The sequence below is a fragment of the Canis lupus genome, unplaced genomic scaffold (assembly GCF_011100685.1).
Source record: "Canis lupus familiaris isolate Mischka breed German Shepherd unplaced genomic scaffold, alternate assembly UU_Cfam_GSD_1.0 chrUn_S1202H1376, whole genome shotgun sequence".
NCBI classification, from domain to species: domain Eukaryota; kingdom Metazoa; phylum Chordata; class Mammalia; order Carnivora; family Canidae; genus Canis; species Canis lupus.
The window spans coordinates 1-25,450 of record NW_023330024.1 but is presented as its reverse complement, the minus strand read 5'-3'; the positions used below and the strand labels follow the sequence as shown (position 1 = coordinate 25,450).

At 40.5% G+C, this 25,450-nt stretch overlaps 1 long non-coding RNA gene across 6 annotated transcripts; it reads left to right on the top strand.

The window, feature by feature from the left end:
- Positions 1-3,931: 3,931 nt before the first annotated feature.
- LOC119878200 lies at positions 3,932-24,716 on the top strand. 6 transcript variants are annotated; one of them, XR_005386689.1, is made up of 9 exons: positions 3,934-4,018; positions 4,119-4,149; positions 4,705-4,764; positions 8,921-9,048; positions 10,143-10,296; positions 17,478-17,948; positions 19,698-19,924; positions 20,446-21,217; positions 24,240-24,715. It is a non-coding gene; the product is annotated as an uncharacterized LOC119878200 (long non-coding RNA). The 6 variants fall into 6 exon arrangements; XR_005386692.1 differs by lacking the exon at positions 4,119-4,149 and having other exon boundaries at positions 3,932-4,018; positions 17,481-17,948; positions 24,240-24,716; XR_005386688.1 differs by lacking the exon at positions 4,119-4,149 and having other exon boundaries at positions 3,932-4,018; positions 24,240-24,713.
- The last annotated feature ends 734 nt before the right edge of the window (positions 24,717-25,450 follow it).

Genomic DNA, 25,450 nt, shown 5'->3' with positions numbered 1-25,450 from the left:
GGGACGCGCGCTACCTTCGCTTCGCCCTGGCACCGGCTGCTCAGCGGCGCTGGGACCTTGTTGCGGCCAGCGAGCAGCACGCGCCCCAGGTGGCATTCGGGGCGGGGACTGCCCGCCGTCTGCGGTGTGGCGGAGGCGCGGCGCTTGCCTGGGCTCCCCGCGCTTGCCTGGCCCTTCCCAGGTGCCTCCGCGCGCCGGCTGGCCCCCCGCGCCAGGCCTCCGGGGCGCCCAGTGCGCAGGCGCCGGCGGGGGCTCCGAGCGTGTGCCAGGCTGGAGCGCGGTGGGACGCGTGGCGGTGGCGGCGGCGGCGGCCCCGCGGATTGTCGGCTGGCGGTGCGGATGGACGGACGGGCCACAAAGCATGTCGCCCTTCGCCTGCTGAACTCAGAGCGCTCGAGGATGTCGGCGCTGAGGAAGGTGCGAGCCGCCGGGGCCCGGGCGGGGCGCGGGCTGCACGCGGCGCCCTCCTCCCTCGCCCGGGCTGGCTGTCTCTCTGGCGGGGCCTCCCGGACCACGCGCTGCCGGGGCGTGGGTGCGCGCAGGTGCGATGGGCTGGTTTTCATGATCTCCTAGTACTTATCTGTTGCTTTTTAAAATTTTTTCCTTGTTGATGGTTTTGAAAAGCCATAGTTTAAATATCGGGGCCGTATAATTAAAAAGAAATCGATTATCTTCAGAAGTTGATTTTTTAGATGTGTTTCTATTTTATTTGTAAAAGGTTTTACTTATTGATTTGTGAGAGAGACAGAGAGAGGCAGAGACACAGGCAGAGGGAGAAGCAGGCTCCCCATAGGAAGCCCAATGTGGGGCTGGGTCCTGGGCCAGAATCAGCCCTGAGCCAAAGTTAGACGCTCAGCTTCTTAATCACCCAGATGTCCCTGTGTTTCCTATTTTAACTTAGATAATAAGGCATATGTCATCAATCTCAAAGTGATTTGCTATTTGGTTACTCCCCCAGACGCCTTTCAGGTTTCATCCAAGATTAGAAATTATAGGGATCTTTCACTTTATGTGTTTTATGCGGACGCTTATTCCTCTGCTCCTCTTGGTGGTTCATTCGAGATCCAAACTTTTTGAAGTGGAGTAAAGGTATAGACAGAATTCTAGTAAGGGGCAGTTGCCACTTGAGGAAGTCTTAAGAAATCACTTTATTATTTTTAAAACTCTTTTTTTTTAAGATTTTATTCATTCCTAAGAGAGCCACACAGAGACAGAGAGAGAGAGTTAGAGACACAGGCAGAGGGAGAAAGCAGGCTCCATGCAGGGAGTCCATCAAGCCCTGGCCCAAAGGCAGTGCTAAACTGCTGAGCCACCCCGGGCTGCCCAATTTTTAAAATGTTTTTATCAGGGACGCATGGGTGGCTCAGTGCTGAAGCGTCAGCCTTCAGCCCAGGGTGTGATCCTGGAGTCCCGGGATCGAGTCCCACTTTGGGCTGCCTGCATGGAGCCTGCTTCTCTTTCTGCCTATGTCTCTGCCTCTCTCTCTCTCTCTCTCTGTCCGTCTCATGAATAAATAAAATCTTTTATAAATTCATCAAATGCCTCTTTTGTGCCAACCACAGGACTACGTGCCTTGTTCCCTTGGCATTCTTATAACAATGTTAACAACCACTTCTCCTCTCTTGCTTTAACTGTACTTTGAGATAACTGTGGATTCATGTGTTGGAAGACATAATACAGATCCCGTGTACCCTTGACCCTGCTTCCTCCAGTGGTTGACATCTCGCATAGTTATGGTAACCACGTGGGTACATCGTCACTGATGCAGGTCCCTTAGGCTTTTTCAGAATTTTACCTGTGTTATATGCACACACTTGTGTATCTGCATACGTAGGATATTTTTTCCTGTCCAGTTTACTATAGGTGTGAATTCCGTTCTTTTGAACATATGGAAAGAAGGCTGAGGTAAGTTATGGGGGGTAAATGAAGTATAGACCTGGTTTAATCTAGGTCTGTTTGACTCAGAGTTTTGATTTTTCAATAGCAGTAGTGATGGACACTCCTGGGTGGTGGCAGTGGGTTTTTGTGGTCTGACTTTTTGGTCTCAGCTCCAGCCATGATCAGGTCATGATGTGGAGCTTCGTGTCAAGCTCCATGCTGAGCGTGGAGTCTGCTTAAGATTCTGGTCTCCCTCTGCCCCTGCCCCTGCCTCTCTGTAAAATAAATTAAGTCCTAAAAAAAATAATAGTCCTGATGAATAACAGGAATAACAACAATAGCTGAAGCTCACTAAGTTACATATGAAATAGACTATTTACCATATGCCGGGGCTTGTTCTAATACATTACCTCAGTTATCGCCCCCCCCCCCCAGAACTATACCTCATAAATTATGTTATAGTTGAACTAGTATTATTAATTAAACTAACCATATTCCAAGGAACAAGGAATTCCTTTGTTGCTCCTAAATCAATAATAAAATAGCGAAATTCTACCTCCTTTTACCTAATTTTCAATTTGAACCTCTGACCTTAATCGCTGATCTTGGCAATTGTCATGTTTTTTAAAGTTGTGTGTATCTGTGTACGTGTAAAGTGAGACCTGCATTATTATACATCGAATTATGTTGGGACACCTTACAAATAGTTTTATGAAATCATAAATAAGAGCTAGCTTAGGCATGATGCCAGGTTTTTAAGGGAATAAGTGTAAATCATCAAGAATACTTAAGAATGTAATAGGGAGACATTTTCTTCCCCCTAAAGTAGAATAGATCTTTTTGGCCACATGCAGTCCCAGGAATGTTTGAGTTTAACGTCTCATGTTACAGATCCAGCTTTCCAAGGCAAAGCGAATACATTTGGTGAATGATCACTGATTATCAGAATATGATAATACTTTAGGAAGATAATAGATAGACTAATCAGCAGGCCATAATTTATGATTCTTTGCTAGTTACATATCTTGTAAAGCTGTCCCTGTGATGAACAGCAGCACTTCAGAGCAGGAATAACAGCATGCTCCTGTGTCGTAGATCCCAGGAGGTTTCGGTGTGCTCTTGTAGACAGCAGACAGAAATAAAAGGAAGTTTTCTCCTTTTTACCTCGTATATCCCACTGGAAAGTGAAACGTGTGCTGAGAGTTGATACTTCTTCTAGGTCACCTCCCTGAAGAGGCCCCGGGCAGGCACTGTCGTAACAGTTCTTGGACAGGAGTCTGATGGGCCCCAAAGGAGGTGGGAGGGTTTCTGCAACAGGCTACTGGTGGAACAGGGTGCTACTGTCTAGCCCCAGGAAGCTTCTAGTGAGGAGGGCCCCGAGGAACCTGCATCCTTTCCTTAACTCTTTCAGAGGGTACGGCATACGCCCAGATTGGAGTTAAAGGTAAACTCAGTTCTGTGTAGCTTGTGGTTGTTGCTTTTTGAAAAATGAGCAGCTACAAGAAAGCAACACCACGTATGGCTTAATAGGCCTTAGCTTTTTGGAACTTGAATTTGGATGTAGATAACGCAGATGGTTTTGAAGCTATATATCATTAGGAACTCTTTGGAAACCACAAAACCTTTTTAATGGGCCACTCTATCAATTTTCTGCTCTTCTAAGGAGTTTTTCCTATTCATGACTCCTTTTGATCTTGGCTAACACTGAGGCAAATGTAGTGACGATTTAGTTTTCTTCTTCCTCTGAAAGCTTGTACACGTTTTCTGCCTCGGGTTGTGTCCGCTTGGATGCCTGGAGAATGTTGACAAAGGAAAGGTTAGGCTAGCCTGTTGATGCTACATATTTGGGCTTTAAAAAATCAAAAAGGTTCCTTGGCTTCCGCGGAGAAGCATTCTGCTTGATGGCCCAGATTACTGATCCAGTAAAAACGACATGTTCCAGCCATCCTTCATACACACCTTAAGTGAAATTAATGAGATCACTCTATGGTTACGCTTTGTGTTTTATTTTCACTTTCTAGGTCTGTATGAGCTGTTGGCTGTTGTGCAGGCCTGGCTGGGGCCACGTGTGGACAGCCAGGAAGACCTGACCTTCCTCTGGGATATGTTTGGTGAGAAAAGCCTGCATTCACCGGTAAAGGTAAAACCATGCTGATGTCAGATTCTCTTGGTGGGAAAACATATGGAAAAATATTTTGTCATCTCATGCTTTGTTCTGTCCTCCCCTACTCTCTATGCAGAAGTTACTCGTCGAGCACCATTTTCCTTTAGGTTAGTGATTTCTGAATTGTATTCATGAAACATTTCCTTAATGTGTGACCAAAAAGCTATTCCCTTTTTCATTTTCACTTTGATTTCGCTACTCTAGATTTTTGTTTATTATGTGTGAATCTGGATCTCAAAAGAAATTCTCTCAACATTTCTTCTTTGTCATATTTGCTCTAGATTATTTTTTTCATATTTGCCGTTTACTCAATTTAAGAAGTTTCCGTTTATTCTGTGTAAAATGACTTTTTAAATGACTAGCCATTGGACTTTGTCAAGTGCTTTTTATTTATTTATTGTAATGATCATATGATTTGTTTCCTGTCAGTCTCAACATAGGAAAGTTCATTGGTTTTTGACATTTTTTTTTTTTTTACTGATTTTTGACTGTTCAACTGGCTATCATTGGACTATTATTTGAGATAACCTAATTTGTTCATGATTTGTTCTCCTTTACATATAATCTGCTGGAGTTAGTTGACTCCTAGTTTATTTAGAACTTTAATGTCTCCTTTTATGAGACTTCAGCCCATAATTTTGCTTTCTTATCTCTCTCATCAGATCTTCACAATATCCTGGGTAGCCTTATGTTGTGAGGTGGAAGTCTCTACTCTTCTGTGGGTAAGTTTATGAAAGACTGAAGTTCGTTTGTCCTTTAGCAGAACTGACTTGTTGGGTTCCTTGGGCCTGGATGTTTTCTTTTTGATAAGGATATTGGTAACTATTTTAAAGATGACAAGAACGTTTAGGCTTTCTATTTCTTCTTGATTAGTTTTAATGATTCATATTTTTCTAAGATTTGGTCCATTTCAACTACATTGTCAAATTTCTGAAAAGGTTGCTTATAATATTTCACATGTGCACTTTCTATGCTAATTGTTTTTCTTCTTGGTCCTGATATTGGTACTTACTGCCCTTTCTTCTCTTTCCTCAATATTGCCAGAGTTTTGGCATTAGTCTTTTTAGATATAAACCTTTGGCCTTATTAATTTTCCTCATTGTATATTAGTTTTTATTTCATTGACTTTTTTAAAAAAATTCTTTTTCTTGTTATGAACGTTTGTTCATAAATTTTCAACCTTCTTCTTTTCCTAACGTTAGCATTTAAGGCCATTTCTCCCAAGGTACTGGTTTTTCTTAACTTAGAATCATTTTGTAGTTGCTTACTTAGACTTTTCTTGAATTTACAAATAAGGATTTTTTTAATCTATCTTGTTCCTGATTTCTACCTTAATTGCTTTGAGGTCAGAAAACCTAATTTGCATTATTTCAGTCCTTTGAAATGTGTTTACACTTTACGGCCAGCTACATATTCAATATCTGTAATGTATCCTGTCTGTGTCTAAAAAGAAGGTATATTCTGCAGTCATTAAGTATAGTTTTCTGTATGTGTCTGTAGATCAAGTTTGTAAACCTATTCAAATATTCTGTGTTTTCACTGATTTTTGTTCGTTTATTCTCTGTTACCAAGAGAAGTATGGTAAAAAAGTTTCCCATTATGACCATGGTTTTCTTCTTGCAGTTCTGTTCAGTTTTTTTTTGTGTTTTTTTTTTTTAATTTAATTCATTTATCGGACACTGAAGAAGCAGGAGGAGTGACAGGCAGAGAGAGAGAGAGAGGGAGAAGCAGGCTCCCCCCTGGAGCAAGGACCCTGATGTGGGCCTTGATTCCAGGACCCTGGAATCTTGTCGGGAGTTGAAGGCAGGTGCTTAACCGGCTGAGCCACCCAGGCTCCCTCTGTTCATTTTTTGTTGTATATATTTAAATTTGTTATTAAATATAAATTTGTTATTTTGCTGGTGAATTACTACACTTTATACTTTTTAATAGAGTTTATTTTAAAGTAGATATGTTTTTGTTGCCATTTGCAGGATATCTTTTCCTATCCTTTTATTGTCAACTCTTCCATATTCCTGCTTTATTACAGCTTTTGTGAATTACAGTTGGAGCTTTCTGAGGTAACAAGTCAGAAGTCTTTACTTTCAGCTAGAATATCTTCACTACAGTTCATTATGACGTATGATCTTTATAATTTAAAATCTGACGTATTTTGTGTTTTCTTGTCCTGATTTTTCTTTGTTTCTTTTGGATTGGTTAGGGTTTTCCCTGCATACAGTTGAGAAGTTAAAACATTCTCTTTCTGTTATTTGAGTGGCTACCTTAGAAATTATGACATGAATCCTTTATTATAAAATCCTATCTTAATCTGTCTATTGTCATCTGGAAAAGATCCAGAAATCTTAGCGCACTTTTGCCCCATATACTTTCCTGCCAACTTCAGTGCTATTGTGTCCTGTATTTTAATTCTCTCTAGAAAACAAACAGAAAAACAAAAACCCCTCACAACCTTGAAGACATCCTTATTTTGCTTTACATCAACGTCATTATTCATTTAGTATAACCACCATTTTGTTTGTTCTAGTCCCAATCTTACAGCTCAGCCTTGTCATCCAGGCTGATTTTTCACCTGTTTAATGTAAAAAAGCTCTAGAATCTCCTGTATTGAGGGTTTGTGGCTATCAAACTATGTCTTTCAGTGAATCAGTACATGTTTTTATTTCCTTCCATTTTTTTTTTTCGTTTTATTAAATTATAATCGATATATGACACACTAGTTTCAGGCGTGCAACATAAAATTTGGCATTTGTATATCTTGCACAATGAACACCATAGTAAGTCTAGTTAACATCTCTCTGCATGCACAGTCACACCATTTGTTTTCTTGTGCTAAGAACTTTTCAGACGTATTTTCTGAAAACAACTTTCAAATTTGCAATACGTTATTATTGACTATAGTCACCATGCTGTGCGTGAATTCATTTTGTAAGAGGATGATGGGACTCTTGATCCCCTTTATCCGTTTTTACCCACACAGCCTCACCCCCTTCCCTTTTGGCAACCACCCATGTATTCTCTGTATTTCTGACTTTATTTGTTGTTTAGTTTCAGGTATAAGTTAAATCATACCATATCTGTCTTTCTCTTTCTGACTTTTTTCACTTAGCATAATACCCTTCAGATTCATGCCAGTTGCAAATGGCTAATTTATTTTATGGCTGAATAGTATTCCTTTTTTTTTTTTTTTTTTTGCTGAATAGTATTCGTGTGTGTGTGTGTGTGTGTGTAAATCTTTTCCCATTCATCCCTCAAAGGAAGGACACTTTGGTTATTTCCATATCTTGGCTATTGTAAATAATGCTGCAGTGAACATAGAGGTACATGTATCCTTTTGAATCTTCAGATAAATACCCAAAAGTGGAATTGCAGGATCATGTGGGGGTTGTATTTTTAAGTTTTTGACTGTTCTCCAGATTATTTTCTGTGGTGGCCGCACCAATTTACAACCTCACCAACGGTGCACTAGGGTCCCCCTTTGCCCACAGCCTCATCAGTACTTATTTTTTCTTGTCTTTCTGATATTGGCCTTTCTCAGAGGTGTGAAGCGATATCTCACTGTGATTTTGATTTGCATTACTCTGATGATTTGTGATGTTGAGCATCTTCCCGTGTGCCTGTTGGTGATCTGTATGTCGTCTTTGGGAAAACGTCTATTCAGATCCTCTGTCCATTTTTTAATATTGAATTGTTTGTTTCTTGTTGATATTGAGCTATATGAATTTCTGTATATATTTTGGCTGTTAACCCCTTATTGGATAGAATTGGCAGTTCTTCCTTCTATTCGGTAGATTGCCTTTTTTGTTGTTGATGATTTCCTTTGCTGTGCAGAAGCTTTTTAGTTTTATGTTATCTCAATTTTTTTTTGTTTTGTTTTGTTTTGTTTTGTTTTGTTTTTTGATGCCACTGCCTTTGGAATCATAAGATCCAAAAAGGAAAAAAAAAAAATCTCCAAGAGCGATGTCAGAGAGCTTACGACCCATGTTTTCTTCTAGGAGTTTAATGATTTCAGGATTTTCATTCCAGTCTTTAATCCATTTTGAGTTAATTTCTTTGTATGGTGTGAGATGATGGCCCAGTTTCAGTCTTTTATATGTAGGTGTCTAGGTTTCCCAGCACCATTTATTGAAGAGATTGTCTTTCTCCATTGTATATTCTTGCCTCTTTTCTTGTAAAGTAATTGGCCTTATATGCCTAGGTTTATTTCGGGGCTCTCTTTTCTGTCCCACGAATCTGTGTGTGTGTTTTTATGCCAATACCATACATTTTGATTACTTTAGTTGTTAGATACTACAGCTTGAATTCAAGGAGTGTAATGTCTCAGACTTGTCCTTTCTCAAGATTTGCTTTGGCTGCTTGGGATCTTTTGTGGTTCTATACAAATCTTACGATTGTTGTATTTCTGTGAAAAATGCCACTAGAATTTCAATAGAGATTGCCTTGACTCTGTAGATTGCTCTGGTCAGTATGGACATTTTTGCAATATTCTTCATGAGCATGGAATATCTTTCCACTTATTAGTGTCATTGTCTCTCCTCAGTGTCCTATAGTTTTCAGAGTATAGATCATTCACCTCCTTGGTTAAATTTATTCTTGGGTATTTTTTCATGCAATTTTAAATGGGATTTGTTTTCTTAGTCTCTCTTCCTGATAGTTTGTTGTTGGTGTACACAAGTGTGACAGAATTGTGTATATCAGTTTTGTACCTGCAACTTTACTGAATTTATTTAGAAATAAGGTTAGAACTAATGTTCTAACAGTCTTTTTTTTCCACAGAGTCGTTAGGGTTTTCTGTGTATAAAATTGTATCATCTACAAATAGTGATGGTTTTACTTCTTCCTTTACAATTTGGTTCCAATTTCTTTCTTTTTCCTTCCTAGCTGCTGTGGCCAAGACTTCCAATACTGTGTTAGCATCCTCGCCTTGTTCCTGATGTTAAGCAGGAAGCTTTTCCCTGTTGAGCATGATGCTAGCTGTGCACTGGTTATACGTGGCCTTACATTTTGAGGTACATTTGGTCTATACCCACTTTGTTGAGTTTTTCTGGGGTTTAATCCTGGTCTTTCATTGGGAACATGTTTATCTGTTTCCTCATGTTGCCTGACTTTGTATGTATGTATGTCTTTGTGTTAGGTGAAACAGCTATCTCTTCTAGTCCTGAAGGTGTGGCTGTGTGTGGGTGAACATTTTTGTTTATAGTAGCCTTGCTTCAGTGTTTGGTTGTCTCTCATACTGTTTCCCCAATTATTCTAGACCTGTGGGGCTCACAAACACAATCCACCCTGGCCCCAGAGTCTCATATTCAGTAGGCATCCCCTGTGTGGGTTGCATGTACCTGCTGGCTTGGAGGCCTCTGGCAGTGGGAGTGTAACTAGAGGTCAGGGCACTGGCCTCCTGCTTCTGGCAGGGCCGTGGCAGCAGTATGGAGGGGGAAGGAGGTACTAGAAGGTTATGGGAATGCAAAAATAGCTCCTGCCAGCATTGGCAGTAGCAAGGTAGAGAAAGCGTAAATATGGCACCCTCCGGTATCTTTTGTCTTTGGAGGGAATCTGAGTGGGCTTTTGCCCTTCTGGTAGATGCTTTAAGATTAGCAAATGGAACCCCTTCACATCTGGTCTAGGCTCCTTTCAAACTGGTGCTTTTGTACTGGGTCCTGAGGCAAATGAGTCTGATTGTGAGCCCTGTAAAAGCAGAGCCTGCACTCAGTACAGCCCTAGGAGTCTCCTGGACGGAAGCTCCACTGGTTTCCAAAGCCAGGTGCTTTGGGGGCTGTCTGTCTGGTGCATCTCCCATGGGTCATGGTGCCTGATGAGTAGTACAGATTCCCTCCCTCAGGGAGGGGTTCTGTATTTGTGCAACCCCTCCTCCATAGGTCGTTGCATGGGGGGAGGTGAGGTTTTCGGCAAAAATACAACTACATCTGTCTCTCCTCCCTGTCTGTTTAATTCTTCGTTGTGGAGTAGCTGTCCTGCTCAGAGATAATTGTTTTATATGTAGCTGTAGATATATTGTGTCTGTTGAGGGAAAGGATTTCAGAAGTTTTTATGTGACTATCTTGAATGATCTCCCTGTTTGCCTGTGTTCTTTTTTTTTTTTTTTTAGATTTTATTTATTTAGTCGTGAGAGAGGCAGACACACAGGCAGAGGGAGAAGCAGGCTCCAAGCAGGGAGCCCAACAAGGGACTTGATCCCAGGACCTCGACCCAGGCCACCTGCGTCTTCTTGAATGGCATTTTTAGTAAGCAAAGAATGCTAGGTAGGCTCTTGTTATCTATCTGTGTATCTATCTATCTATCTATCTATCTATCTATCTATCTATCTATCATATATCTATTTATATTTCAGTATAGTGAAAGATGATGAAATGATTATTCCTGAAATTTCTAGTTAGAGGTCAGCTGTCAGGATCTCTGATTTGAAGTAATCTTTCAAAGCATGTTTTTTTCCTCTGGCTCTTTTAAAGACTTCAATACATACATAACTTTTTTTCTTTTAAATAAGTTCTGTTTACTTCTTTTAAAAATGTTCGGCCCAAGTGTGGCAGGATACAAAATCAATGCCCAGAATTCAGTGGCATTTCTGTACACTAACAATGAGACTGAAGAAAGAGAAATTACGGAGTCAATCCCTTTTACAATTGCACCCAAAAGCATAAGATGCCTAGGAATAAACCTAACCAAATAGGTAAAGGATGTATACCCTAAAAACTACAGAACACTTCTGAAAGAAAGTGAGGAAGACACAAAGTGATGGAAAAATACTCCATGCTCAAGGATTGGAAGAATTAATATTGTGAAAATGTCAGTGATCACCCAAGGCAATTTACACGTTTATTTTTATTTATTTTTTAATTTTTATTTACTTATGATAGTCACACAGAGAGAGAGAGAGAGGCAAAGACACAGGCAGAGGGAGAAGCAGGCTCCATGCACCGGGAGCCCGATCCCGGGTCTCCAGGATCACGCCCTGGGCCAAAGGCAGGTGCTAAACCGCTGCGCCACCCAGGGATCCCAATTTACACGTTTAATACAATCCCTATCAAAATGCCATGGACTTCTTCAGAGAGTTGGAACAAATTATTATAAGATTTGTGTGGGGGATCCCTGGGTGGCGCAGCGGTTTGGCGCCTATCTTTGGCCCAGGGCGCGATCCTGGAGACCCGGGATCGAATCCCACATCGGGCTCCCGAGGCATGGAGCCTGCTCCTCCCTCTGCCTGTGTCTCCGCCTCTCTCTCTCTCTCTCTGTGTGTGACTATCATAAATAATAAATAAAATTAAAAAAAAAAAGATTTGTGTGGAATCTGAAAAAACCCCAAATAGCCAGGGGAATCTTAAAAAAGAAAACCATAGCCATGGGCATCACAATGCCAGATTTCAGGTTGTACTACAAAGCCGTGGTCATCAAGACAGTGTGGTACTGGCACAAAAACAGACACATAGATCAATGGAACAGAAATGAGAATCCAGAAGTGGACCCTCAACTTTATGGTCAACTAATATTTGACAAAGGAGGAAAGACTATCCACTGGAAAAAAGACAGTCTCTTCAGTAAATGGTGCTGGAAAATTGGACATCCACATGCAGAAGAATGAAACTAGACCACTCTCTTGCACCATATACAAAGATAAAATGATGAAAGATCTAAATGTGAAACAAGAATCCATCAAAATCCTAGAGGAAAACATAGGCAACTCCCTTTTCGAACTTGGCCACAGTAACTTCTTGCAAGATACATCCATGAAGGCAAGAGAAACAAAAGCAAAAATGAACTATGGGGACTTCATCAAGGTAAGAAGCTTTTGCACAGCAAAAGATACAGTCAACAAAACTAAAAGACAACTACAGAATGGCAGAAGATATTGGCAAATGACTTCTCAGTTAAAGGCCTAGTATCCAAGATCTGTAAAGAACTTCTTAAACTCAACAGCAAAGAAACAAACAATCCAATCAAGATACGGGCAAAAGACATGAACAGAAATCTCACAGAGGAAGACACAGACATGGCCAAGAAGCACATGAGAAAATGCTCCGCATCACTGGCCATCAGAGAAATACAAATCAAAACCACAATGAGATACCACCTCACACCAGTGAGAATGGGGAAGATTAACAAGGCAGGAAACCACAAAAGTTGGAGAGGATGCGGAGAAAAGGGAACCCTCTTGCACTGTTGGTAGGAATGTGCAATGGTGCAGCCACCCTGGAAAACTGTGTGGAGGTTCCTCAAAGAGTTAAAAATAGACCTGCCCTAGGACCCAGCAATTGCACTGCTAGGGATTTATCCCAAAGATACAAATGCAATGAAACGCCAGGACACTTGCACCTCGATGTTTCTAGCAGCGGTGTCCACAATAGCTAAACTGTGGAAGGAGCCTCGGTGTCCATCGAAAGATGAATGGGTAAAGAAGATGTGGTTTATGTATACAATGGAATATTACTCAGCCATTAGAAATGACCAATACCCATCATTTGTTTCGACGTGGATGGACCTGGAGGGTATTATGCTGTGTGAAATAAGTCCATCGGAGAAGGACAAACATTTTATGGTCTCATTCATTTGGGGAATATAAAAAATAATGAAAGGGATTAAAGGGGAAAGAAAAAATGAGTGGGAAATATCAGAAAGGGAGACAGAACATGACAGACTCCTAACTCTGGGAAACGAACTAGGGGTAGTTGAAGGGGAGGTGGGTGGCAGGTGGGGGTAACTGGGTGGCGGGCACTGATGGGGGCACTTACTTGATGGGATGAGCACTGAGTGTTATTCTGTATGGTGGCAAATTGAGCACCAATAAAAAATAAATTTATTAAAAAAAAATGTTTGGCCAACATTCAAATTGTTTATACCATAGGCTCATCTTAAGAAACCTGGTTAACCTTTATTTCCAACATCAAAAGCATGAAGTTCCATTCTTAAAGCAGTAGATTCGAAAGAAGAAAGGTTTTGACTATATCACTGCAATATTGCCACTTGCAGAAGCCCTTTGAAGTAACTAGAATGGACTTTATTGGCCTTGCCAATGTCCTACAAATGTTTTGTTTTCATATTTCATTTAAAACATGAATTATTTTTCCCTTTTGATGTTGAGTGTATTTCATCATGGAAAATCAGCATCTTCAACTTGCTCTTTTTTCTTCAAATGGCTTCCAAAATGAGGTATACTCTGGAGTTTTGAATGGATCATGTTTTTATTTTTACAGTTCTCTTCCATAGCAAATCAAGCTCATTAGGTATGTGGCTGACCGCAAGCTGTTCTGTGTGAACAGAAAGCAGCGTGTGATTTGGCATTTGGATACAACTTTTGTTGGGGGGAGATCAGTACATAGAGCTTCATTCTTAAATTAAACCAGGACACTTGTTCTTGTCCTTGTTACTGCTCCTCAAGTATTTATGAATGAAGCAAAAAGTCGTCTTCATGTAATAATGGGTTTTCATTTTTATTTAATTTTTATTTAATTTTTAAGATTTTATTTATTCATGAGAGACACACAGAGCGAGAGAGAGGCAGAGACACAGGCAGAGGGTGAAGCAGACTCCAAGCAGGGAGCCAGATGTCGGACTCGATCCCCGGTCCCCAGGATCAGGCCCTGGACTGAAGCTGGCGCTAAACTGCAGAGCCACCCGGGCTGCCCTGGATTTTTCATTTTTAAACAGGAAAATCACTTAGTGGCATTTCTCACAGTAGCTCTTAGAGGTGGGCTTTCACTTCTGTTCTATTAATAGTTTTCTTGTAAGGTAAATATCTGCTAGCATACTTACTACATGTTAGCCAGTGACTCTGCTACATTGCGTACTCTTGCTATTACAAAAAGCCCAACCGTCATTTCTCCTTTTGTTGAGTTTTTCAAATGAATGGCTTTATTTATTACAGTGGGTAATAGCAGTAGACTTTCCTGCAGTGACTGTACTGTACTGTATGTATTCAATAAATACTGTTAATTGGTGACAGAAATTTATACACAAAAGAAGCAGGTGAATCAGACTAGACCAGATCTAGAGGGAGATACAGAAGCAAATTCTCTATTTGTTACCCTGTCGTCTGTTAGATTTAATATATTATTCTGAGTGAAGTAAGTCAGTCGGAGAGGGACAAACATCATATGGTCTCATTCATTCGGGGAATATAAAAACTAGTGAAAGGGATTCAAGGGGACAGGAAAGAAAATGAGTGGGAAATATCAGTGAGGGTGACAGCACATAAGAGACACCTAACTCTGGGAAACGAACAAGGGGTGGTGGAAGGGGAGGTCGGCCGGGGTTGGGGTGACAGGGTGACTGGCACTGAGGGGGGCACTTGACGGGATGAGCATCGGGTGTTGTAGTATATGTTGGCCAATCGAAGCCCAATAACAAATATACAAAAAATAAGGGAAAAAGAATTAAAAATAGATAAAAATAAACTTCATTTAAAAAGGTTTAATATATCATCTTATTGTGATTATTATCTTAGTCTTTACAGAAATGCCATGTAAACAAGTTGCTGAATATGTTGTGTCTCATGGCATTGTACAGAACTTTGTATGTGCAACAGTCCTCTCATACAGGAATTCTGCCAATAATTTTCATTCATTATGTAGTTTTTGTCTTTCATTTTGAGACTCATTGTATAATCTTAATGGCAGTGGTGTGATTTCTCTTTTAGCTGTAAGGAGTACAATGTTTCATAATGTACATGTAGTTGGCTTTTATTTTTCAGTTTTTCTTTAAGGTAAGATACATGTATAAAATTTGCCATTTTTACCATGTTAACGTACAATGTAATGGCATTAGGTATATTCAGAATGTCGTGCAAACGTCACCACTCTCTATTTCCAAAACCTTCTCATCACTCTACACAGAAACTCTGTGGCTGTTAAGCGCTACCTTCCCTTGTTGCCCACCCCCAGCTCCCGGCAACCACCATTCTACGCTTTGTCTCTATATTTTAACTGTTTTACATAGTTCACATAAGTGGAACTATACAGTACTTGCCCTTTTGTAACTATACCACTCCATGCAATGCTTTCAAGGTTTGTCCATGTTGTAGCATGTATCAGAATCTCCTTCTCTTTCATGGTTGAATAACATTGCACTATGTGTATACACTGCATGTTGTTTGTCCATTTGTCTGTTGATGGACACTTGCATGTGTCCACCTTTTGGCTATTGTGAATGGTGCTGCAATGGACATTGCTGTACAACTATCTGTTTTGAGTCCCGATTGCGGTTCTTTTGGGTAGACACTTAGCAGCTGAAATGCCTGCTTATATAGTAATTCTGTTTAGGCTTGTGAGAAGGAACCATCAAAGTGTTTTCCGTGGAGTCTGCACCATTTTACATTCCTACCAGCATTATATGAGGGTTCCAATTTCTCCATATCCTCATCACTACCTGTTACACTGAGTAATTTTTGATTATAGCCATTCTCGTGGGCATGAAGTGGTAGTTCATTGTGGTTTTGATTTACATTTCCCTAATGACTAATGATGTTGAGCATGTTTTCAGGTAGTCTTTGGCGATCTGATTGCCTTTTTGTTGTTGAGTTTGGCATTTTTTATATATTTTAGATATTAAACCCTTATCATATTTTCGCCTTGCAAATATTTTTTTCCCCTTGTGTAGGCTATCATTTCACTTGTCTGATAGTATCCTTTGTACAAAAGTTCTAATTTCTATAAAGATCAGTGTCCATTTTATCTTGTGCTGCTTATGCTCTTGGTAGCATATCTAAGAATCTCTTTGCAAACCCAAGGTTATGAGGATTTACCCCTTGATTTAAAATTTGAGCTAATTTTTTGTGTATGGTGTGAGATAGGGATCTAAGAATCTACATTCTTGTGCATGTAGGAATCCAGTTGTCCTGTATAGTCTATTTTGTTTTCATTTCTATTTTTAGTGGCTATCAGTTTTTATCCTAGAAAGCGTTAGTTTGTGCTTTCTCTGGAAACAGTTTATTGGCAAAAGGTCGATGTCCTTAATTTAAAAATTATTGGAGAAATTTGGTGGCTTCATGACACTTTATAACGGAATTTCTTAAATGACAAAGCCCTGGAGGTGGGGGAAATTAGCTCTCAGGATAAAGAAAACCTAATTCTTATTATTGTACTTTGTATTCTGACACTGTTTGGGTGGCTTATTATTTTTTTTTTGGTTGTTTTTGTGAGATAAATGCATTTTCAGTTCCACTTCTGGCATAGCTAGATTCACTCTCAGTGAAGGTCGGAACCCTGTTAGCTTTCTCTGTTGATGTTGTTATTCTGTGGTCCATTTATCTAGTAATAATACATAGTAGGAAAAGGCCAGTTACAATTAATCTGCATTAAACAGGTACGAAAAGAGCAAGAAAATGGTGGGGGAAGTGAACAGAACTTTATGTAGGAACAGGAAATATAAAATGTGACCACATTTGAAATGTAATTAAGAATATTGTAGGTTACAGTTGTAACTGCTAATTCTTAGCATTGTATCCTGCTGAATTTTCCTTTGTTGGCATAATATTGCTGCCAACATTTTATAATAGCACTTTGACTTTTCCAGTTAAAAGGGCAGTTTAACAAAAATATTTGAAGACTTTAGTTTCTCCAGTAGTATTTGGTTTTTGTTCATTTTTAAAGTTCGGTATTCAGATTGTTCCCTTTCAAAGTGGGGAGTTTTGTCAGATATGTTACATTTTTCTCAGTTGCTGACTAGCAGACCTCTTTCAGAGGCTTGTTTACCACCAGCATCACTTCGTCATCATTTTCATCAGCCCTGTGAAGTCCTGTATTTTTGCAGTCATGTTAATGGCATCCAAGGTAAAAACCAATGACAGCATAGAGGGCATGTATTAGGTGGGAAGAAATGTTTAAATGAGGGCTGGTATGAACATTGTCAGTTTATTGGTGAATATCATAATGTCTATATTCCTGTAACCTTGGATTGTTTGGGAATTAGATCCTAAATATTCAGAAGATAGGAACCTCTATGTTTATATTAGTATTTTCTTTATTTTCCCAACATTTGTTAGAGAGGGAGAGAGAGAGGAGAGGGGTAGAAGGAGGAGAGAGAATCTCAAGCAGATTCCACACTGAGTCCAGAGCCCAACGTGGGGCTCAATCTCATGACCCAAAGACCATGACCTGAGCCAAGATCAAGAGTTGGATGCTTAATCAAGTCAGCCACCCAGACACCTCTGTATTGCTATATTCAATGACTAGGCTTTTATGAACTAATTTGAAGTCTTTTACCTATCTTAGTTAATTGAATATATGACTTGAGATAATTATAGTTGTATAGTAGAAATTTTCCAAACACAATGGTGATAAGCAGTGCTGCGAAGGTTAATAGCAAAGCTCTGACAAGCTTAGCCTGTGCAGCACTGGCACAGCCTTATGAAAACAATTATGCAAAAATAATAATCCTGTTGCAACTTCAAATCCAGGTGCATAAAAATATTAATTGATTTTTTTTCTTTCAGTAGTGCTAAGTTGCCAGTGGAAACTGCCCATGGGCCACATGAGAGACCACGGATCCTGTAATGCTGGGAGGCATAAAGCTGGCACAGAAGTGCTGCAGAGAGGCTGTCACCAGTTAGAGGGAAGGAGCCAGAGAAGCAAGAGGTGTGGCAACAGCCAAGGGTGTTCAAAGGTAGATGGACTGTGCACTCCCTTCCTGAATGGGAGACCAGCACAGAGACCTTGGGGGCACGCCCTGCCCAGCCCTGCCCAGCCTCGCCCAGGCTCCAGCCGGAGGCTCCGCCCCAGGCCATGGCCTTCCACTTGCTCACGTGACCATGCCACAGGCATGCAGAGAGGCAGGCTGAGCTCTGCCAGGCCAGCAGGGTCCGTGCCAGGCCTGGTGGACTTCGAGGACAAGGAGCAGGTGAAGGCATTTCTGGAGAACGTGGTGGAGTGCAAGTACCAGTGCTACTGTGAGAAGGACCCGAATGGTGAGTGCTGGCAGAGCAGCCTGCGAACACGAGGAGATGCATGGGGATGGGCGGGGGCTGCAGGGGCCACGAGCCACCTCTGAAGGAGATCCAGAAGGGGTCTCTGGTCTAGGTAAGTTGGTGGGGCCAGGTGCTTGAGGACCCCTAATCCTCTGCCATCTGCCCCATCCCCCAACTGAGTCAGATTCATTTAATTTTTTAAGGCCAGAAAAAAATGAGTAATTTTGTAGGAAAACGGTGTTTACTGTAACTGACAAAGGAAGAGATAGAAAACCTAAATGGAGAAATTTCCATACACCACCCACAAGAAATAAAGTTGGGGGATGAAGCTGCCCTCCATAATGTATCTGATCCTCCTGGTTTCCCATGGGAATGCCATCAAACACTTAAAGAAAAGATTACTTTAGTGGCATTGAGTTTTGAGAGCATAGAAAAAGATTGAAACTTTCCACAGTGTAAAAAAAAAGCGAAAGCAGTGTAACACTGATATTATGACCCCATAAAGACAGGACCAGGAGAAAAAAAGCCAACTTCAGTTGCGAGAACTAATGAGGAAAGTCTCAGTAAGATATCATCAATGGATTCCACGGCACATTAAGTGACCCAAATATCTAGCCAAGTGAGGCCCCTTTTGGGAAAGCCACGATGAGATGGCTAGTATTTGGAAATTTATAAATAAATTCTGTAAATAGAATTCCCATATTACCTGGTCACACCCGGAAAACACTATTGGTACATATGGTAGAAAATATTTTGTGAGATTGAACATTAATTACTTGAAGTAATTTTTACTTTCATACCAACTTCATATTTAAAATTATGTCCTGGAGTAAAACACATATCATCATAGGGTTACCAGCATTTGGAAATTCTGGGAGAGCATTTAAAAACTCCTGATACAATACAACGTCCCAGGGTTGGCAGGGTAGGGGTCCGCACTCAACTCACTTGGGTGAAGATGGAAAGATGATGATGTGGAAAGAGGGGCTCCTTGTTTATAAAAGACCCTCAGAAGAAGGAAATGAAGTGGAGAAGAATGTCTTTATTTGGGGCATATAATGTTTAAGTTGTAATTATGGTACAGAATCAATACAAATTCATCTGGAAAAATTAAGAATTGTCGGAAAGAAAAAAGACAGGGAGGGGTGAAGAGAAGCCATTCCTAATCCCGTAGTCATTAGAAACAGCCAGTATTATTTGTCACATATCTGCGAGCCTCTCTCTATCCTGTTCATCCAGCCATGATTGAGGTCCGTGGAAAAGGCAGACAAGATGTTAATCTGAGAGGCAGGCATGTGGAGTGACGACAAGCTCTGACACTGAGCCAGGTGGCCTGAGTTTTAAGTCCCAACTCATTTGTTTCTATGTGTGGAACCATCGCCAGTTATTATTTAAAGAGTAGATGGCCTGATACCTCTGAGTGTATTACTTGATACCTATTAAAAACTGGAAATTCTGCGGTGCAACTGTTTTATATATATAGTGCGGGGGGTAATTTCTTCAACTGTAAGTAAGAAGAGGCTCAAGTAAGTTTTCAAGTATAACATTTTAAAGGCACCTGTGTAAGAGCTGAAGTAGATAAAACGTAAAAGCCAACAGTTTTGCATTTGTTAAAGCAGATTTTTTAAGGAACTCCATGTGTCTTCTAGTGCACTAAAAATACATTCTCACCTTTGTTGTTTCTTGGGTAATGTTGGGAAAGAAAGGACCCAATTATTCCCTGATAGTATAATTTTACTTGTTTTACAGGACAGAAAGTTATCTAAGCTCAATAGTTCTGAGAAATGTCTTCATCTAGGAGCATTCCCTCTGTTTCTTAGAAGTTTGAATTTGGGAGAAAGGTTGACAATCTGGGGGAAAAAAAAGACGAAGCGAAAGGAACAGCATGCTCAGGAGGGCACACACCACGCCAGTTCCCTTGCTTCTAATGGTTATCACGTACCAACCCAAGTGGCTGCCGCCTTATTAATCATCATGTATGTATTTAGTAGAGATATGAACTACAACTGATACTTAAAGTACTGAAGCAATATGTTTTAGAAGTTACATATTTTAGAAAACTATCATAATTATTCAAGGGAAAAAGGTTTAGCTTTTATGTGGGCTCTATTTGATAATGATTTTTACCCCTATTTGACATCTCATGTAACAATGTACAGTGATAGTAACTAAATTTACTGTGGTAACCATTTTGCAATATATATATACAGCAAATCATTATGTTGTACATATAAAAAGTATTACAGTGGTACATGTCAATGATGTCGCAATTAGAAAAACTTTGATTTAAACATAGAACATTGACATGAGAATCTTAAAGAAGAATCAGACTGGACCATAGAAATAAGCCCACTTATTTATTATCTACAGATTTATAGAAACGTTTAATTTTTTTTTGAGGTTTAGTGGATCTGTTTCTATTCGCAGTGCCGAAAACCCTTCAACTATCTCACTGTTTGCTAGCAGGTGAACTTGTATACTCTTGTTTTTCTTCTAGATTCATGAAAAGCTCTACTACTATGAGAAGTAGAACCCTGTGCCCATCCTCCACAGCACAGCAGTCTTGGCTGATGATGTAAGTGTGCCTTTCGGAGCTCCCTGCCACCCGGCTCCCTTGGGCCCGGTCCTGAGCAGAGCTCTTCCTGGCGCAGACACAAGTGTGAGATCCTGGGAGTGAAAACCAGAAGCCGCTGCAAATGTTTCCAAAAGTCCTGTCACCGAGGACCTTATGCGGATACTGTGCTGATTTGCATTCACTCTCCTGCTCAAAAAATTGTGCCTGGGGATGTCCTCTGTTCTACCTGGGTGGCTACAGTAGCAGAAGTCTGAGGCTAGAACTCTCTGGGCAGAAACTGTCAGCTACTAGTGTTCTGAGAAAGGCACAGGCAGGAGGAATGCTTTGGAGAAATAAAGACAAATCAGCTAGGTCTGTTGCTGACAGTGCTAAAAACTGACAGATACGCTAGTGTCGGAACGAGGCCTGATGAAATACATAAAAAGACAGGATTGTTTTCAAAATGAAGTATAAAGCATCATAATAATTTATGGATATTAGACCTTTCCACATTACCTTCATAACCAAAGAATAAGTGACAGAAGCAGTTAGCATTGATGGAGTAATTTCCTGTAGCTATCATTTTATTTTCAATCTTGGAATGAATTACCTTGCTGTTCCTTGCCGTTCACTTTCAAACTCAGATGAATTGAAAGCACACCTGGATAAACTGTAAAGGACACTGAGCCAGAGGAGAAATAGGTCTCCTGTGAAGGTTGGTTTTTGTGATCTCCTTGAGCTTATCTGTTGCTTTCTAAATGTTTTCCTTGTTTATGATTTAAAAAGGAATGTAGTTCAGCTTAAATATCGGGGCCATATAATTTTTAAAAAATCATCTTCAGAAGTTGATTTTCTTATATGTGTTTTCTATTTTATTTTATTTGTAAAAGATTTTACTTATTGATTTGTGAGAGACACAGAGACACAGGCAGAGGGAGAAGCAGGCTCCCCATAAAAAGCCCAATGTGGGGCTGGATCCTGGGCCAGAATCACGCCCTGAGCCAAAGTTAGACACTCAGCTTCTCAATCACCCAGGTGTCCCTGTGTTTCCTATTTTAATTTAGATAATAAGGCATATGTCATCAATCTCGAAGTGATTTGCTATTTGGTTAGTCCCCCAGACTCCTTTCAGGTTTTATCCACAGATTAGAAATTATAGGGATCTTTCACTTTATGTGTTTTATGCGGATGCTTATTCATCTGCTCCTCTTGGTTCTTCATTAGAGAACCAAACTTTTTGAAGTGAAGTTGAGTAAAGGTATAGACAGAATTCTAGTAAGGGGCAGTTGCCACTTGAGGAAGTCTTAAGAAGTCACTTATTTTTTTTAACTCTTTTTTTTAAGATTTTATTTATTCATAAGAGACACAGAGAGAGAGAGACAAAGAGACAGAGAGAAAGTCAGAGACACAGGCAGAGGGAGAAGCAGGCAGGGAGCCCACAGTGGGACTTGATCCTGTCGGATCAAGCCTTGGCCCAAAGGCAGTGCTAAACTGCTGAGCCACTCAGGCTGCCCAATTTTTAAAACCTTTTTATCAGGGACGCCTGGGTGGCTCAGTGCTTAAGCATCAGCCTTCAGCCCAGGGTGTGATCCTGGAGTCCCGGGATCGAGTAGCACTTTGGGCTCGCTGCATGGAGCCTGTTTCTCTTTCTGCCTATGTCTCTGCCTCTGTCTGTCTCTCTGTCTCATGAATAAATAAAATCTTTAAAAAATCCATCAAATGCCTCTTTTGTGCCAACCACGGGACTATGTGCCTTGTTCTTTTGCATTCTTATAACAGTCATATTAACCACCACTTGTCTTGCTTTAACTGTACTTTGAGATAACTGTGGATTCATGTGTTGAAATACATAATACAGATCCCGTGTACACTTGACCCTGCTTCCTCATCTCGCATAGTTATGGTGACCATGTGGGTACATCGCCACTAACGTAGTCCCTTAGGCTTTTTCAGATTTTACATACCTTGTGTATGTGCATACGTTTGTGTATTTTTTTCCTGTCCAGTTTACTACATGTGTAGATTACCGTTTCTTTTGAACATATGATGGAAAGAAGGCTGAGGTAAGTTATGGGAGGTAAATGAAGTATAGACCTGGTTTGACTCTAGGTCTGTTTGTCTCAGAGTTTTGATTTTTCAATAGCAGTAGCGATGGACACTCCTGGTTGGGCAGTGGGTTGAGTGTCTGACTCTGGTCTCAGCTCCAGCCATGATCAGGGTCATGATTTGGAGCTTCGTGTCAAGCTCCATGCTGAGCGTGGAGTCTTGCTTAAGATTCTGTCTCTCTCTGCCCCTGTCCCCTGCCTCTCTGTAAAATAAATTAATCTTTAAAAAATAATAGTCATGATGAATAACTAATAATAACAATAGCTGAAGCTCACTGAGTTACATATGAAACAGACTATTTGGGACACCTTACAAATATTTTTATGAAATCATCAATAAGTGCTAGGTTAGGCATGATGCCAGGTTTTTAAGGGAATAAGTGTAAATCATCAAGAATACTTAGAATGTAATAGGGAGACATTTTCTTCCCCCTAAAGTAGAATAGATCTTTATGACCACATGCAATCCCAGGAATGTTTGAGTTTTAATGTCTCAAGTTACAGATCCAACTTTCCAAGGGAAAATGAATACATTTGGCTGAATGATCACTGGATTATCAGAATATGATAATACTTTAGGAAGATAATAGACTAATCAGCAGGCCATAATTTACGATTCTTTTAGTACATATCTTGTAAAGCTGTCCCTGTGATGAACAGCAGCACTTCTTCAGAGCAGGAATTACAACATGCTCCTGTGTCATAGATCCCAGGAGGTTTCGGAGCTCTTGTAGACAGCAGACAGAAATAAAAGGAAGTTTCTCCTTTTTTACCTTGTATAATCCCACTGGAAAGTGAAACGTGTGCTGAGAGTTGATACTTCTAGGTCACCTCCCTGAAGAGGCCCCGGGCAGGACCTGTCGTAACAGTTCTTGGACAGGACTGACGGCCCCCCAAAGGAGGTGGGAGGGTTTCTGCAACAGGCTACTGGTGGAACAGGGCACTACTGTCTAGCCCCAAGAAGCTTCTAGTGAGGAGGGGCCCCGAGGAACCTGCATCCTTTTCTTAACTCTTTCAGAGGGTACGGCATATGCTCAGATTGGAGTTAAAGGTAAACTCAGTTCTGTGTAGTTGTGGTTGTTGCTTTTGAAAAATGAGCAGCTACAAGAAAGCAACACCAAGTATGGTTTAGTAGGCCTTAGCTTTTTGGAACTTGAATTTGGATGTAGATAACCCAAATGGTTTTGAAGCTATATATCATTAGGAACTCTTTGGAAACCACAAAACCTTTTTAATGGGCCACTCTATCAATTTTCTGCTCTTCTAAGGAAGTTATTCCTATTCATGACTCCTTTTGATCTTTGGCTAACACTGAGACAATAGTAGTGACAATTTAGTTTTCTTCTTCCTCTGAAAGCTTGTACACGTTTTCTGCCTCGGGTTGTGTCCACTTGGATGCCTGGAGAATGTTGACAAACGAAAGGTTAGGCTAGCCTGTTGATGCTGCATATTTGATTGGGCTGTAAAAGTCAAAAAGGTTCCTTGGCTTCCGCGGAGAAGCGTTCTGCTTGATGGTCCAGAATACTGATCCAGTAAAAACGACATGTTCCAGCCATCCTTCACACACACCTTAAGTGAAATTAATGAGATCACTCTATGATTACGCTTTGTGTTTTATTTTTCACTTTCTAGGTCTGTATGAGCTGTTGGCTGTTCTGCCAGTCCAGCTGGGGCCACGTGTGGACAGCCAGGAAGACCTGACCTTCCTCTGGGATATGTTTGGTGAGAAAAGCCTGCATTCACTGGTAAAGGTAAAAACCATGCTGATGTCAGATTCTCTTGGTGGGAAAACATGGAAAAACATTTTGAGTGCTGTCTCATAAACCAGAGATCAAATTGTTGCCTTCTGCAAGGCAGAACAAATCAGCCTTGTTCCGTGATGAGCATGGAAGTTGTTAAAGATTTTACCAAAAATACCTAGATGATTTCCCTTAATGGTGGTGATCTGGCTGTGTGCACTAATGAAGCCAACGTATGCCTGCCCTTGTTTAGAAGAAGAATATGAAATAATAGCAGGAAGGTATAGGCTCCTTATGGACAACATTCATGAGCTGGAATTTAGCTTGAGTAATGAATGGTCACAACAAAAATTAGAAGGAATATATTTTCTGAGGTTAAGGATGGCAGCAGTTCATAGCCACATTAATTTAAAATAATTACCTTTCCACACCAATCTTAAGATAATTTGTTCCAACTCTCTGAAGAAAGTCCATGGTATTTTGATAGGGATTGCATTAAATGTGTAAATTGCCCTGGGTAACATTGACATTTTCACTATATTAATTCTTCCAATCCATGACCATGGAGTATTTTTCCATCTCTTTATGTCTTCCTCAATTTCTTTCAGAAGTGTTCCCTAGTTTTTAGGTTGGTTCGTTTATTCCTAGGTATCTTAGGCTTTTGGGTGCAATTGTAAATGGGACTGACTCCTTAATTTCTCTTTCTTCAGTCTCATTGTTAGTGTATAGAAGTGCCACTGACTTCTGGGCATTGATTTTGTATCCTGCCACACTGCCAAATTGCTGTATGAGTGCTAGCAATCTTGGAGTGGAGTCTTTTGGGTTTTCTATGTACAGTATCATGTCATCAGTGAAGAGGGAGAGTTTGACTTCTTTGCCAATTTGAATGCTTTTTATTTCTTTTTGTTGTCTTATTGCTGAGGCTAGGACTTCTAGTACTATGTTGAATAGCAGTGGTGAGAGTGGACATCCCTGTCTTGTTCTTGATTTAGGGGAAAGGCTCACAGTGTTTCCCCATTGAGAATGATATTTGCTGTGGGCTTTTCATAGGTGGCTTTTAAGATGCTGAAGAATGTTCCCTCTATCCCTACACCCTGAAGAGTT